This window comes from Triturus cristatus, chromosome 5_1 (assembly GCF_964204655.1).
Source record: "Triturus cristatus chromosome 5_1, aTriCri1.1, whole genome shotgun sequence".
NCBI lineage: Eukaryota > Metazoa > Chordata > Amphibia > Caudata > Salamandridae > Triturus > Triturus cristatus.
The window spans coordinates 281,062,140-281,078,321 of record NC_140587.1 but is presented as its reverse complement, the minus strand read 5'-3'; the positions used below and the strand labels follow the sequence as shown (position 1 = coordinate 281,078,321).

Genomic DNA, 16,182 nt, shown 5'->3' with positions numbered 1-16,182 from the left:
GTTTAAAGAACAAAAAGCGAATGTTTTCTTTCCTCAGCTGTTTTTCTAGCTGTGTATTGACAAGAAGAAATGAGATATTTATGGCAACATGTTTATTGAGCGCTTGAAATAACTGTTTTCCCAATTTGTAGAATTTAATGTTTATTTTTTGCATTCCTTAGGTTATTATAGAAGAGTTAGAATGTTGTTTTAAACTGCTTCAAATACCATTTTCAGTTTTTTTTGTGCGTGTTTAATTTTGCACTAGAAATTATTTTTTTATTCTTCATGTTTGCAAGCAAGGTCTCTTTTTCAAATAAAAGAGCTGCACACAAAGGATTTAAGTGATTTGTGGAAAAAGTGATGGTATTATAAGGACTGTATGCATTATAAGGAATAAAGTACCCAGTACATGATAAAGTAATTGCAAGTCACGTCGGAGTTCCATAATCTTATAATGGAACTCTGCCTTCGGCCTCATTCCTCTCTATGTCATGGAACTCCTCTGTGACTTCATATTTCTACATCATATTTGTTGCATTATTACATGGCAAATATTTTGAGGACTTGGCTCAGCTCTGGCTCTGATCCCCCTGTAAATTTTTGGGCTTGCCCCCAAGAGAGAGGAGGTGGTCTGGCATCTTAACAGTCTTCCTTCTTTAAAGCCTATTCACATGATTTTAATTTTAGAATATATTCTTTTTGTAAGCCAGCTATATGATATGTTTGGCTACTTTTTGACTTGGGTCAGTCTATTATTCTTGGAGGCAGGTATAGAGTGTGTTTTCTGGCATTGACTGAGGTGTTTACTAGGGTGTGACAGACATATGGGGCAATGCAAGGCGGACTTTATCTAGGTAGTTTATTCAGACCAAGGGATGAAATTGTAATTTAAACCACATTTCTTTTAAGTTGTGGAATATTTTACTGAACCTAACATTTGTGGCTCAGTGGTCAAGTCGCATATGTTGTGTCAATCCCTAGGATTCAGGTTTTTTTTTACTTAATCAATTCTCTAATAGGGTTTGGCTGTACATCAGGCCTTAATTTAGGATGATTTATTATGTGTGTAAGTCCACTCAAAGCGGGTAGAGCTTGGATAGAGGATACCAGAAAAAAACCTGAAGCACATACTGTGAGGAAACAGGGCTAATGAATATACTTGTAAATTGCAGTTTTGTGTATCACCTCAAACCTTTTCCAGATTAGGAGTGAGGGCACGAAGGGTTCCAAAAAGATAAGTTTGAGTTTCATTTTGAGAGTAATCCTTCTTGGGTGCTGGAGTAGCGTGCTACTGGCCGAAAAGTCGCTTTGACGCCTCGTCTGGGGTGGTAAGCGCTATATAAATGCAATTACAATACAATACAAGGTCGTTGGGTTGAGTGCCATAATCAAGATAGTTACTGCACACTGAGACAACTGGGAAAAAAACAATCTGCATTCAGGCATGAAGTCATGCAGTGGCAGGCAAACAAAATGTTATGAACAAGAGTGTCCATATAGCAGTCGTGGCTAGTATGTAAATGTACAGAACAGCATTAATAATAGCCGACAATGTGCCCATAGATGAAGATGGGTCCATACTGCTACTGAGTCTGGTGACTCAATGGAGTCCACTGTAGAAATCTGTTTGACCCATGGCCCCACACTTTCAAATGCAAGCAAGTTCAATGAAATGAACACCGTTCAGTTGAGTAAGCATATATATCTGTTATTTAACGTCGGTACCCCTAGAAGTGAATTTGTGCTTTACAAATACACCTTCTGTTATAAAAGAGACCATGGAACTAGAGCTGTAGAGCAATGGATTGCAAAAGCAAAACAGAGAGATACATAAAACAACTACAATAGCTACTCCCACAGACAAAAGTTATAATGAATACTGTAACATAAGCACTGGCAACAAGTTCAAGCTAATTATAATTTCTCAGTAGCAGGATGGGAATTGTTTTTCAGGGAACGCCCTTGCCTGCAATGTAGCTGAAGGCGGCGAGAAACTAGGAAGTGTAAGAACAATGGAAAGACTAACTTAAACACAGGGAGATGCACTACATTGAAGACGTAGTTATTGTTTTTAGTGTGCTACCACTGTATTTATTACCCCACCTGTCACCGAGCCAACTGTCATTCCCAACTTCCCAGTTGCTTCACTAGTGCTGCAGCTGTCATGCACAACTGCCTCTCTCCTCTCGAGCAACGGTCTTTCCTCTATGTAATTTGCCAGCTCTTTCTCTCTTTGAGGCACCTAGGCAGGGTTCTCCACAGTCAGTCCTGGAGGGCCGGAACCATGCCAGATTTTTAGCATATTCTGATCTTGTGCGACTTTCCTTAGTCACATAGTTTGACGGCCATTTTGGGCGTGGCGATACAAAAAAGGGTATGCCAGTCTACAAACATTTGCCAGTTCTTGAAATGTCTACAGTACATGAGGATTGGCCACTTACCTGCGCCTGTTCAGCACCAGTTTTGACTTAGTGTGTGTCTACGTATGCCACAAGACATTCAGGCATCCAAAAAAGGACACAGAAGCAGATAATTATTTTCAGGTAACGCATTACACAGTATGAAAGGATGTCAGAGATTTAACTGGAAGAAAATCACATGCCTGTTTGCTGACTTTTGCTTTGCATTGCACCAGTTTTCAGAATTCTCAGCACCACGTCCCAGCAAAAACAAAGGCACCTTTAAAGCCTCTTCAAAAGAGAGACAATAATTCAAAACAACACTTATAAGCGAAATATGTTGGAAGCTACTTAATGGATTTACACTAAAAGAAGCCAAAGGGCTCCTCATAGTGAAGTTCTGCTTTCATGTCAAGATTGGTGTAATTCCGTTCTTCAGTTTTTGTTGCGTCTGTGAGCAGTATCCCATGGGAGTTAAAATGGAAAAGGCTCTTTTATTTGTCCTTCCCTTTTACTTTTAATCCCTTGGATGGACCTGCACAAAAATGGACATCCTAAATTTAATCCACGTTTATTTTGATTTTTTTAGATTTATCAATCAATGCTAGCTGCAAGTGAAAAAAACTAAATTTTAAGTGACTTTATAGCTAGGTTTCATAATAATATATCACTTTGCATTTTCAAAAAATCACTGAAAAAAGCAAAGGGTAAAGTGACTTCATAGTTAGGGGAAAATGTCAGTTTAAACGTGACATTTTAAACTAAAACAAATACTGAAATTCGCCAGCTTGAGTTATTTCAAGTACCTAAAACTCGCACCCCTACCATGGACAGTGTTGTCATCAATGATGTAATTTCAGAAGTCATCAGTGATGTTATCAATCATGTCATAGAACATGTCATGAGTGATGTAATATGTGAAGTCATAAGCAGTGCTTGTCGAGGTTGTGAGTTATAGTTACTTCTAATCATTATAACTGGTGAATTTGAATTGTGGTTTTAGTTTAAAACGTGATGTTTAAACTAAAATTTTCACCTAACTATAACATCACTTTAACCTTGGTTGTATCAGTGAATTTCTGAGGTTTTTTTTAATGCAAGGTAAGACATTATTACCATACCTAACTATAACATCAGTTTAAAATTGGTTTCTTTAAGTGAAATTCTTGGTTAATTTTAACTTAAAGTAATACTTTATTACCATATGTAATGATGCAACCCGCTGGCTGCCTAACCCCCTCCCTCGAAGGACATGTGTGGTGTGGTGTTGGCAGCCCATACCCAGCTAACCTATCACAGACATTCACACTCACCTCCTTTTATTTTGTTTTAAATGGTTATCTGATCCCACAAGAGCAAGGGAGTTACGCTGACTTATGCAAGAATACTGCTGGATTGCAGCAACACAAAAAAAGAAAAAATAAATTCGGACCGAGAGTTGGAACCCTACCGTGCCCCCTTATACCTTTTTTTTTTTTTTTTTACATTTTCAGGACAGAGGGTCCTGAAATGGTGAGCAAAACCTTTCTCCTCGTGTTTCAGTCAGCCAATCAGAGTGCAAGCTCCTGCAGGACTCGCAGAAGCTTGCCTGGCGTATTTTTATGGTTTCCAGAAGTATTAATTTGGATTCATACATTTTTCTTTCAATCATGTTCTTTTATTTTGTATGAGTAGAAATGTTGAAGGGGATAACTATTTATTTCTCAGTAACCAGGCTTTGTAACCCACTATATGCAATTAGCTGCATCCTCTGAGCATGTTGCTGAGGGGTTGAGAATGTCAGGGTCATTTGGGCTGGTGGATATCTGGGTCAGATGGTGGTGACCTGTTTCCAATTTTCTGAAGCATCCCATGGGTAGTTTAGATGGGTAGCCTCAGAGGTAGTGTGTCATCTATGACGTTGTTTGACAGCCCGGTCTGAGGCATCCAACTAGCAGTCAGTTGCTAAATGATCTTTTACTTACTCAGCTGTTTATAACACCCAACTAATCTGCGCTAGGAGGCATATTGAGATTGATGGTAGGAGAGGAAGCAGTATTTCAAGCATCCCTTTACACTCCAATTTGTAATGGTTTTATGCTTAATGAACACAGTTGGTCATCCTCTTTTCTTGTGCATGTGTAGCAGTAGTCACAACAGGCTCTATTCTCAAAGGTGTTTGTGCACTTGAGAAAAGTGTAGATGTGAAAATAGTGGCCACTGCAAGGGCAAAATCCGTTTTCTGATGACCAGTATTGTGGGATTGTGCTCTTGCAAATGTGGATTGCTCACACAGAAACTGACAGGATGGTAGGAGTTCTGTTCTTAAGCACATGTTTTTGATGTCCAGGGTAGATCCACCTATAAAAGTTGGCGAATACTAAATGTGCAAGTGTGTGGGTGTCTAACAACTTTCTAGAGGTAGTTTCTCACCAGAAATGCACTCACAGATTTTTTTTCATCTCAGGAGTCAAAGTAATGAGTACTAGGGTTGGGTATTTTCGCCCATGCAGAAAATAGCAGTTCCAGTTCAAATGCTGGTTTGCATTGATTTTCACTTCTTTAAAGTAGGGAGAGGATGTAGCCTAATGGCTAGAGTGCTCGACCTCGAAGCTGGGGAACCGGATTCGAGTTTCAGCAGCAATGCTCAACATCCTGCGATTCTGGGCAAATCACCTGATCTCCCCGTGCCTACCAAAAATGAATGTGTCCATTTGTAACGAGACTGGTGCTCATGTAAAGCGCTCTGATATTCGATTTCTCGGGTCTAGTTTGTGCTATATGAAACTCTTTAAAAAAAAAAAAAAAACAGTTCCATATACAAGATAATCTGTGACAGTTAGAGATTCACAAGAGTCCTGGAAATCTTTATACATTCCATAAAAACCTAAAATTCACTTGGAGTGTATACATGTTCTTAAAGGAAAAAAATCTGCAATACGAAGGCTAACCTGCTCTTGATTTTCTCCTGGCCCCTGGCCTTTAAAGAATCCGGCCCAGGAAGAGAGAAGAAAGAGGGATATGATGCATGGCTGTGTGTTTGTAAACCTGTCCTTTCAATACTTACTGCAGCACATCCACCATCATCGGCTACAAGAACAAATCAACTCAACTGAAACAGCATAAACGTTTAACAGCCCATTATACCCCCTCGGATCAAACGATGTGCCAGGTTGGATTACAGTCTTTGAAAGCCCAAGATTTTTGGGACAAAAAGAAACCCCCTAAAAACGTCCATGTTAAATGGAGCATCGTCATGCATGTCTTTTATTGGACCTTTCTGAGTAATCTTACCTCCTTTTAATTCCACTTTATGCCATCATTTCGTGATTCGGGTTTCCAGACCTCCTTTTGTACTAGGATCAGATGAGCCTTAAACAAGAAATACAACTATGGGCAAAGAATCCGGTCTGCTTTGATGTTGGAATCTATAACTTCCCAACTTATTAACTTACTCACCTGTGCAGCGTATCAAACACTTTTTGAAAAACATATCTCTTTTTAGTGTGAAGAACGACGAGTCTTTACAGATTTGAGTAAAATTGAACATGATGAGACAGAAGTTGGGAGAAATAGTCAAAAGCTTAATACTGCACAAAGAAACTGGGGGGGGGGGGGTTATATATATGTATATATATTTTTTAGTTTTTTTTTTCTCAAGCAAACACAAGGGTTAAGGTGTTGTTATAGAAAATCCTTAGAAATTCACTGAAAAAAAACAAGGGTTAAAGGGACATTAATTATATAGTTAGGTGAAAATGTCAGTAGAAACACTGTTTTGAATTAATAAAACAACTGAAATTCACCAAGTTATAATTAATTCTACTTACTATTGTGTGACCTAGAGTAACTATATCTCACGCCCTGGCCATGCACTGCTTCTACCACATTTTACTCACTCATGAAATATTCTGCAACTGCATTGGTAACATCCCTAACGACATCTGAACTATTATCATTTATAACAACACTGTGCTTAGCAGGGGTGTGAGTTATAGTTACTTTAGGGCTCAATTCGTTACTTGAGATAACTTTAAGTGTTGAATTTCAGGGGGTTTGTTAATTTAAAATGATATGTTTTAACTGACATTTACACCCAACGCCCCTTTTACCATATATATATATATATATATATATATATCACCAAAGGTATCCAGAAATGCATTGAAAACAACAAAGTTTATTATGACGTTATAGCTGTGTCTGGTAATAATATCTTGCTTTACATTAGGAAAAAAACATTAGAAAATCACTGGGAAAAAAACCATTGAATTTACCAGTTATAGTTAAGTCAAGTAGCTATAACAGGCACACTTGCCATGCTCTGCTTGTGACCTCACTTATTACAACATTCGTGGCATGTTCTATGATATCATTGATAACATTGCTGATGACATCTGAAGTGATATTGTTAATAACAACAATGTGTATGGCAAGTGGCAATCTGTTGTTTGTGTGCGTTCACCGCGAATGGCGAGCTTTGCTGTACATTTCCTTTGGGGAACAGAGATTAGTTTCCATAATTTCCCGTTTACCATGCAGTCGGCAGCGTGATTTACATATTCATTTTATAAGTGCTACCGAAGAGGGTTTGCGCTATACTTTTTAATAGTTTGGTAATATAACAGTGATTTTTCCAACATTAGTGATGCAATGATTACACATCCTCAGTGCTAGATTTTAGTTTTACAAATCATGTGTGTATAGGTTGTTTGAGTGGATTGCTTATGCACTATGTACACAATAGGTAATATGTAATGAATGAAATGAAAAGGGTATTTGTAGAACGCATGGCTACCAGAAGGCCTCCCAGCGCTAAGCCTGACTAGTGAACGGGTGGGCGAGACAGAATGATTAATTTAAGGGAATAGAAAGGTTTTGAGTTGTTTCCTGAAGGCGCAATGACTAGATTTTTTTCGGAGGTGGAGCGGCAGGGCATTCCAAAGTCTGCCTGCATTCAAAGAGAAGAGTCTACCGCCACTTCTGGCTCGTTTGATTCTGGGGGTCTCGATAAGGTGGAGGTCATCCGATCGAAGCTTTCTCCTTGCTTTGTATGGATGAATTATGGCCGAGATCAAGGGAGGGCCTATCCCCTGTAGGGATTTATGGACAATGCAAAGCGATTTGAAGCTGATTCGCTCTTTCACTAGCAGCCAATGTAGGCGACGGAGGGCGGGTTTTGCGGACATTTTTTTGGATGTTCCCGTCAACAATCTGGCTGCATAGTTCTGGATGATCTGTAGTTTATTGATTACTGAGGTAGGGGCTCCCAGATAGAGCTCATTGCCATAATCCAGTCTGGAGAGTAGGATAGACTGGACCATGATTTTCTTGGCTATGGGAGGGAGCAGGGTAAGCACTTTCCTTGCCATTCTGATCAGGCCAAAGCAAATTGCTACTGTCTTGCCGGCTTGTGCTTGGAATGTCAGGTTATGGTCTAGCCAGATGCCCAGACTCTTTATTTCAGGTTTAGGGGTTAGAACTGGGCCCATGCATGCTGGCCAGATGGTTCTGAGTGACGTATTGTCAAAATTGCACAGGGTCATGATCTCGGTCTTTTCTCCATTTAATTTCAGGTGGGAAGACCCCATCCATTTTACGATTTCCGTAAAGCATGCTTTCAGGGTCGTGGAGTATTGTGTGGATTGGTTTAAGGCTACGACCAGTTGGGTGTCGTCGGCATAGGTAATTATATGGATCCCAAACGGGGCCACGATTTAAGCCAAAGGGACCATATACGCGTTGAAAAGCGTAGGGCTCCGTGATAAGCCCTGTGGTACGCCACATTGGAGAGGCCGAGGTTTGGAGCTCATGCCCTCTTCAAAAACCTGGAATGAATGTCCTTTCCGGAAGGAGCGCGGCCAACTCAGGGCAGTTCCCAGATTGCCGAGACGGTGTATCAAGACCTGGTGATTCACCGTATTGAAGGCTGCGCTCAAATCCAATAGGATGATGGCTGCCACGCCTCCTGCATCTAAGATTTTCCTGCTTTCCTCCACAACCGCCAGCAGAGCAGTCTACATACTCTGCCGAGGCCGGAAGCCTGTTTGGGATGGGTGTAGCAGGTTGGAGGTTTCCAGAAAATTGGAGAGGGTGTGGTTGACATATATTTTGGTGATTTTTGAGATCCTAGGTAGAAGAGAGATAGGGCGATAGTTGCCCAGATCTGCGGGATCGAGGTGTGGCTTCTTAAGAAGTGTCTTAACCATTGCTTCCTTCCAAAGTGGGGGGACTACTCCTGTGCAGAGTGAGGCATTGATGGTATGGGTGATTGTGGGGCCGATAATAGATGCAGCTTTAGTTAGGATGTTCATGGGGGCTGGGTTTCTTGGTGATCCGCTTTTTACTGTGGGCATAAGGGCCAGGAACGTTTCCAAGGGGAGAGGGGGAAAACGTTCCAGGCGGAGATTGGTGGAGGGGCGGTCTGCTGGGGAGCTCATTGATACAGGATCGATTTGAGGGAGCGTTTTTATAATGTTCTGAATTTTGTTATCAAAGAACTCGACCTGGTTTTCGCAGCGAGTTCCATGGGGGTCCGTAGGGACAGAAGGGACTGGGCTTTAAAGGAGCCTTTTTATGATGGCAAAGGTCTCTCTGGGGGAATTGGCGGCTAGACGAATTTTTTCCTCGTAATAGGCTGCCTGAGCTTTCCTCATTTCCTCTCTGTATTTGCGTATGGCCCTTCTATAGGTGAGCTTGCTATCAGCTGCAAAATCTTTCTTCCAACTCCTTTCTAAAATTTTACAGTTCTGTTTCAGGATGCGCAGTTCAGCTGAGTACCAAGGCGATCTAAGTGAGCCGTTCTTTTTAGTGATCCGAACTTTAGGGAGGACCTGATTCAATGAGTCATCTATCCAACTGCAGACATTGTTATACATTGTGACTGGGCAGGGAACCGACTGAGGTCTATGATTTTCCAGTTCATGGATCCAGTTCTCCTGGGGGAGCTTGGACCAGGGACGAATGAGGGTCCGAGAAGGATGGACTGGGGGGGGTAGGAATTTGGGGGCGCCAGGAAAGGGGCACCAAGTGGTGGTAGGACCAGGGGATTGGAATAGGATCATTTCCCTGAAGATTCTCCAGATTAGAGAACACTGGGTCAAGGCAGTGTCCCTGCGAGTGTGTAGGGAGAAGAACTTTTTGAACCAACTGGATTGACGCAAGGTCTTTTGTTAGTTCTACTGCTACTGTGGATCTAGGATCATCAAAATGAAGATTAAGATCGCCGAGAAGCGTAAAATTCGTGGAAGTGCTAGCTAAATTGATGGCAGTTTCTACAAGGGAGTTACGAAAAGAGCCTACCGCACCCGGGTGGCAGTAGATCAAAATGCGTGAGAGGAGAGAATTCTAAGGAGAAGCGAACATTCTCGCAGTCCGGGACAGGACTACAGAGTAGGCGACAGGTAAGGTGGTCCTTATAAATAATCGCGATTCCCCCACATTTGCCCAAGGTTCTATCCACTCTTTGAAACGCATACCCCTGGGGCAATGTTTGTACTATGTCGGGATCAGAGCTAGCGCTGAGCCAGTTTTCGGTTAAGAAAAGCACCTCAGAGGAGAAATCTTGTAAAAGGAACTAAATTTCCGTGGAGCGTTTGGGAGGGGATCTACAGTTTAAAAGAAAACTATAAGCAGTTCTTGAGGGGGGGGGGGGGAGTGAACGAATATGGGGGAGAAATGTGAAGGGGCAGTGAGGGCATTTTGTACTGGGATTATCTGCTCGTAAAAGATGAAGGCAGTTGGCCCAAGGGTAGTTGTTTACTTGGAGCAGTTGCGCAGTAGAATACCTGAGGCGTCCTGGGGGAAACGGTGCAGGGGTTCTGGCCCGGGCGCAGACTGGCTTGCCTTAGCCGCGCCTTTGGCACGCCAGCGGACCGTCCGCTGCGCGGTTGCGTCATGAACTTAATTTATGCGCCTTCTTCCGACGCCGGGTGCAGCAACTAGACCGCTGCCCGTGCGTCTGAAGCGCGACAAACGGAAGTGGTGTACGAGACCTTCCTGCCCGCCGAGCATTGAACAAAGCTCGTACCGGGGTTGGTTCCTTCGTGCAGGTGCCCATAACAAACAGTAAGATTTTTTTTTTAAATGTGCAATATCAACAATAAGTTTTTTAAAACGTGCAAAATCAGCCGTATAAAACCATTAATTTCTTTAGCAAGGACACGGGAGCAACTCTGACCGTTCTCCCTCGCTGTGCCACCGAGATGCATTATGTGTTCTCTGTACATATCCTATTTTATGAAATTGCAATTTCCACCTTGTACAATTCGTTTAGCATTGCACTGTGCATGAAACTTTATTTATTCATGGCTTTTAACACATCATGTGATCAATATGTCTTCTATGTCTATGTTTGGGACACAGTATATATTTCAAAGAAAAAATGGAGCTTACTAGATTGATAAAGGCTGCTGTGCCAGCCGAAACGCGTCTCTCCTTTCTGCTGGGTCGGAGGAGGCCTTTTTAAATAAAAAGCCCTAATCCAGCAGTCCTCGTGTGCGTGCTCTTCTAGTGAAGCAGGAGTTGTGTTGTGATAGATATAGATATAGAGATGTTACAACAGAATTATACCCTGGCACTCTAAACGTTTTAGAAATCAAAATGTATAACCTTGATAAGTTGATATCATGAAGCCAGAAATTCAATATATCACAAGCAAACACCAGAATTCTTTCATTTAATTTATGCAGGTGTTTTTCATGACAATTTCTGTCAGGACTGTGTCTATCCCTATTTTAGAACAAATACAGATAGTAAGATATTAACAAGAGTCGTAACACAACACAGTCCTTGTCAGTATGCACGAGAACAGCCGACACGTGTTTTGTCACATCCAGTGACTTCCTCAAGACTCTCAAAAATTAATTCAATTGTCATATTAATGACCGACCATATTTAGTCATAGACTGTACAGGACGCGGTTGTAGCATCAAAATCCAGCAGTGTTCTAAAATTTAAATATTGCCTATAGGATTTTCACTTGTTGGACAAGGAAAGTCCCAAAGATCAGGTTCAAATGCAGCTACCGATAAGCTTGCTGCAAGTCCAGAATAAGTCAAATCAGGACGCATCAGTTATCGTATTTTCAATGGTATGGTCTGACCTCCCGATGCGGAGTCAACAGTGTCGTTGTCCCAGAGAAGTATTCATACAGCCCATATTTGAATGCCATGGAAACCGTGTATCCTTCAAAATATGTTCGTGGAATTACACAAGTGGTTAAAAGCCGATCTGGGCTATAATAGGCCCCTTACATATAAATCAGCCTTCCGCAGCCGTGGGCTCCCAGTACATTAGTCAGCACTTTTTGCAGCAAGCTTATCGGTAGCTGCATTTGAACCTGAGGGAGTGGACATACAAAGGGTGTAGTTACCCATTGGCTACTACCTTCTGTTCCCTGTAATGCCCCTAAAGTTAGTATTTAGGGGCACCCCTAATCCCTACTCCTCAGATTACTGACGATCAATGAAGCAGAGGACAAAGAAGAACCAAACCCCGCACAACAAGAAGCTCCAGCTACTGACTTGATCCCAGCCCTGCCAGCACGTCTGAGAACTTCTAACTTTGAAAACTTCCATGACTGGTCCCGCAGACCAGCGACCTCCAAAACCCTGGGAGGACTGCCTGCCTTCCATAAAGAATCCTCATGTCCCATGGACAGCGGACCTGTACAAAAGAAAAACAACTTTCAAAGACCAAATCTCTGCCTGCGGAACCGTGAAACCGACCACCTCAGCACCAAATGCCAACAGGGCAAGTCGAAGTGGCCTACCAGTCCAGCAAAGGTTCCCTTGCGATTCAGAGCAAGAGTCCACTGTGGGCTGACCACTGCCAGACTCCACGTCGACACCTGCAGCCTCTTCACATGGATCCCCCAACCTCAACCTGCACCTGTAAACTGTTTTCCGACGCCAAGGGACACCCCTGCACCCAGAGCCCCATGGGACTTGGGGAGATCAACTGATGGTGTCCCGATACTCCAGCACATCCTAGCTTACCTGTGCCACTGTAGGTTTCTTTCGATTAGGCCTCCTGGCCTGACCCTGCAGCCTTTTTTGGACTTTGAGATTCCCCATTGGTTTGCATTGGGACCAGATGCTTTGTTGGCACTCCGCAACTGTTGCCCCGGTGTGTCCAGAAAGTCAATATCATAATTTGTTTACTTACCTGCATATTTCTGAGTGTGATTCCTCCCATAGGTTAATATTGTATTGTTGAAAAATGCTCTAGATATCCACTTTTTACATTGAAAAGAATTGATACTGCAAAACGTATCTACATGCAACAAAGTATCTTTAGTTCTATACAAATAAATATACTAAAAGTATTATTTTTACAAACCGTTGGTCTCAGATTTAGTCATTGAGTGTGTATATCGTTTATTGCCTGTGTGTGTACAAGAAATGCTTAGCACTGCCCTCTGATAAGCCGAACTGCTCGCCCACTCTACCACAAATGAGAGCATTAGTGTTATCTACTTGAGCCTTTGTAAAGCCTCTGGGAATCCACTGGACTCTGTGCACACTATACCTCATTTTGGTATAGTATATACAGAGCCAGCTTTCTACAAAATACACCACAGAGTATTAAAAAGTGTCCACTAAGATCAGTATGCACTCTTTGTAAAACCTGTCCGAGGAGTGACTATTCACTTAAAATAACCACAAATTAAAATAACCCTCCCCCCCCAACCGGCCCCACCGCTGTTACCTGCACGGACCACAGCTGTACACATCTAAGAGGCATTAGGAGCACATGCTTTTTGTAAACACTTACACCGGTTAGCTGGACATGGGACTGTACAAAATTGGGTAGAAAAGTAATATGGTAGTCATTTCCACTGTGTAAACTTGCAAAAAAACTGCCATGAGTGATGTTATCAATGATGTCATTTGAGATGTCATCAGTGATGTCATAAATGATGTCATAGAACATGCCATGAGTGATGTAATGTGTCGGGTCATAAGCAGTGCATGGTGGGGGCGCAAGTTATAGTTAGCTCTGTTAACTATAATTCATGAATTTCTGTGGTTCTGTTTAGTTTAAAACATTAGGGTTTTCATTGACATATTCACCTAGCTATAATGTTACTTCAACCTTTGTTTTGTTCGTTGAATTTCTAAGGTTTTTGTTTTTAAACAAAAGCATCTTTTTATCACACCTAACTATAACTTTACTTTAACCTTTGTTTCTTTCAGTGAATATATATATAAAATTGTTGTAACATAATTTTTCAGTTAAATGCCACAATAATTGCTCAAATAAATCTATGAGAGTCATTGACACATTTGGTGCCATTCACCTTTCTTGTAGGTCAAGATAAACATTCAACACTGGAAACATATGGAGTGGCTGTACTCATCCGTGAAGTGGGAAACCATGGCCCTGCCAACTGAGGTATGTGTGCGCCATATAGTAAGAGCTGTATCTAATATTTAAGGGAATGTATTGATTTTTTTGTTGTTTACTCATGATTGTCAACAACCATCTAAGCATTAAAATATTTTTAGCATTAAATAAAAAGTCAGTAAAACAAAATATGAATCAATTACATATTCTTCTCACAACCAATTAAGTGGTCGAAATAATGGACGTTCTTATTGATAATCGATGTTTATCAAGTTTTAAAAGTACAGCACACACTGACATAAGCAAGTCAAAGAATCCATGCCACAGCATGCTACATCTCTCCAAATTAGGGAAAACAATAGGTGCCCTCTATACATGGCTTACAGTTTCACCCAAACGTTTTCTAAGCTAAACCGTGCACGCCAGCGTGGTTTGATGTAGAGTCCATGCCCATATTCAGACACCCCATGAAATTCTAGTTGGAACACAATTGTTGTTGTACTTGTTGTTGTAGCGATCATGTAAGAGAACATCAGATTAAATTTTTCCAATTTATATCTGTGCGCACAGTTACAATATTTGATAAAAGGTCTGCCATAACACTGAAAATCAGTCCATTGTTGGGTGTGCATTTTAGTATAACCCCACCATTGTCCCTTTTACAGATCCCTTACAGACTGTCAATTTACAGGCTATAGACCGAGATGCAGTCAGAGGCCCCGATAATAACACCAATTGCCAGAGTGACTCAGTAGGTGGATATAGGAGAGGTGGTGACAGCCAAGGAATGGACCTATTGTTGTACTCAGATTTTAGCCCTTACTCCAAATGTCCGTCTTCGCCTTATCCATTTTAAGTTCTTGCTCCGCATATATCACACACCTTTTGAAGTCTATGGTTGGAAGTTTAGAGATAACTCCAGCTGTACATGCTGCTGTGCACCCTATGTGGGCTTTATACACATGGCATGGCGGTGCCTGCACATAGCTAGCTATTGGTCCAGAATATTCCAGATCTTCTCATGATTGGCCTACCAGTGGTGCTAGCCCCTAAGCTTGCCCTAATGGGATGCACAAGGCGAGCAAAATGAATAGGGTACTCCGATGTTAGGCTAATGTCGCTGAAAGTTATATATGAGCTCTATGTGTGACCGTGCTGAAATATCCAATGTTTTTTATGTATGCAGTAACGGATTGGGCCTTTGTCTGTATGATAACACTAAATATGATGCAATGCATTGTTGCGGGGATTGTTGTTTGGAGAATTACTTTAATTGTAGCAATCAATAAACAAATGAATAAAAAAAATACCAAGCTGGTGTGCTTTACAGTCCTTGTCGGATATCTGTTAGAAAAGAGATTTGAATCAACTCCTCCTACCAGATTTGCACAACTTTATGGTCGGTGTGCTTCAGACATGGCTTCACCAATTGACCACCAAGCTTATAGGTGAGGCAACACAACCCTCCATACTTTGTGGGCATCTGCTGACTTTTACAAACTTGAGGTGTCAGATATCAATCTTGCTAAATCCAGTCCCATACTCAGTTTCCTCTCTGATTCTCAAGTCTACATACGCCTCCTCTCCTAGGACAACAACTGCACCTTTGATAAAGGACAAACTCTTGGTCGCACGTGATGATTACATAAAATGATAAATAACATGGAATGTGCAGCATTTTTTCTTGTGTGTCCTCATTCAGGAAGATTATTCTCCTCATCCTCCCAACATTACGCACATTAATGGTGGGTGGACTGGTCTCCTCAAGGCTGGATTATGCTAATTGTCTTTTTTGAGATGTAAGAGGACTTAAAGAAACACATCTGAAAATAAAATGCTTGAGTACACTTAGAAGGTGGATGACAACGTGTCAAGAGCCAGGACTATGTTCAATAGCCAGGAAAGAAGTAAGCTGGCTCCAGGAGGAAGACCTGGTTACATTTTAATGTCCCAGTCTGCTTCAGCATTGTTCACAAGGTCCCATCCCTAAATTCATAAGGGATATACAATATGTTTTTCCTTAGTAGGCCCCAAAGTTTACAAGCGCGGGACTATTTCGTTTCACTCTCCTTTTGGCTTGCCTGTATGTGGAGTAGTAAATTACTTATCGAATGAGAAAAGCTTGGAATTCTCTTCTGATGGTACTGAGGCGTGGGCTGTTGTTAATAATTTGAAATCAGGCGCTTATGATCATCCTGTGCTTGCGGTGGGGGATGCCAGCACCTGGATACCTATGCTTATAGTGTCTTTCCAGCAATTTACCTCGATCATGGTGCAGTCATAGCTCATTTGACTGTTCCCAAAATGCACTTTGTTTATGAGCCATTCAGAGTGAGCTTTTATTCTAGAAAAGTAAAGTCGCTGTCATCAACAGGGCAGCCAAAGCACATTTTTTAAAGATGGCTGCTGATAGTTTTCCTGCGTGTCCCTTCTTAGAGGATTGATATTGCTCTTGTAAAGTCATACATGTGGC

The 16,182-nt window shown here is 41.6% G+C and overlaps 1 protein-coding gene across 5 annotated transcripts in view; it reads left to right on the top strand.

Annotated features, from left to right (window-relative positions):
• LOC146830728 (uncharacterized) overlaps positions 1–16,182 on the top strand; it is a 435,729-nt gene that overhangs the window by 362,038 nt on the left and 57,509 nt on the right. For all 5 annotated transcript variants that reach the window (XR_014961478.1, XR_014961480.1, XR_014961479.1 and 2 more), the window contains one exon: positions 13,674–13,757. The gene's annotated coding sequence lies outside the window, so the exon portion shown is untranslated. The remainder of the gene's footprint in view (positions 1–13,673; positions 13,758–16,182) is intronic.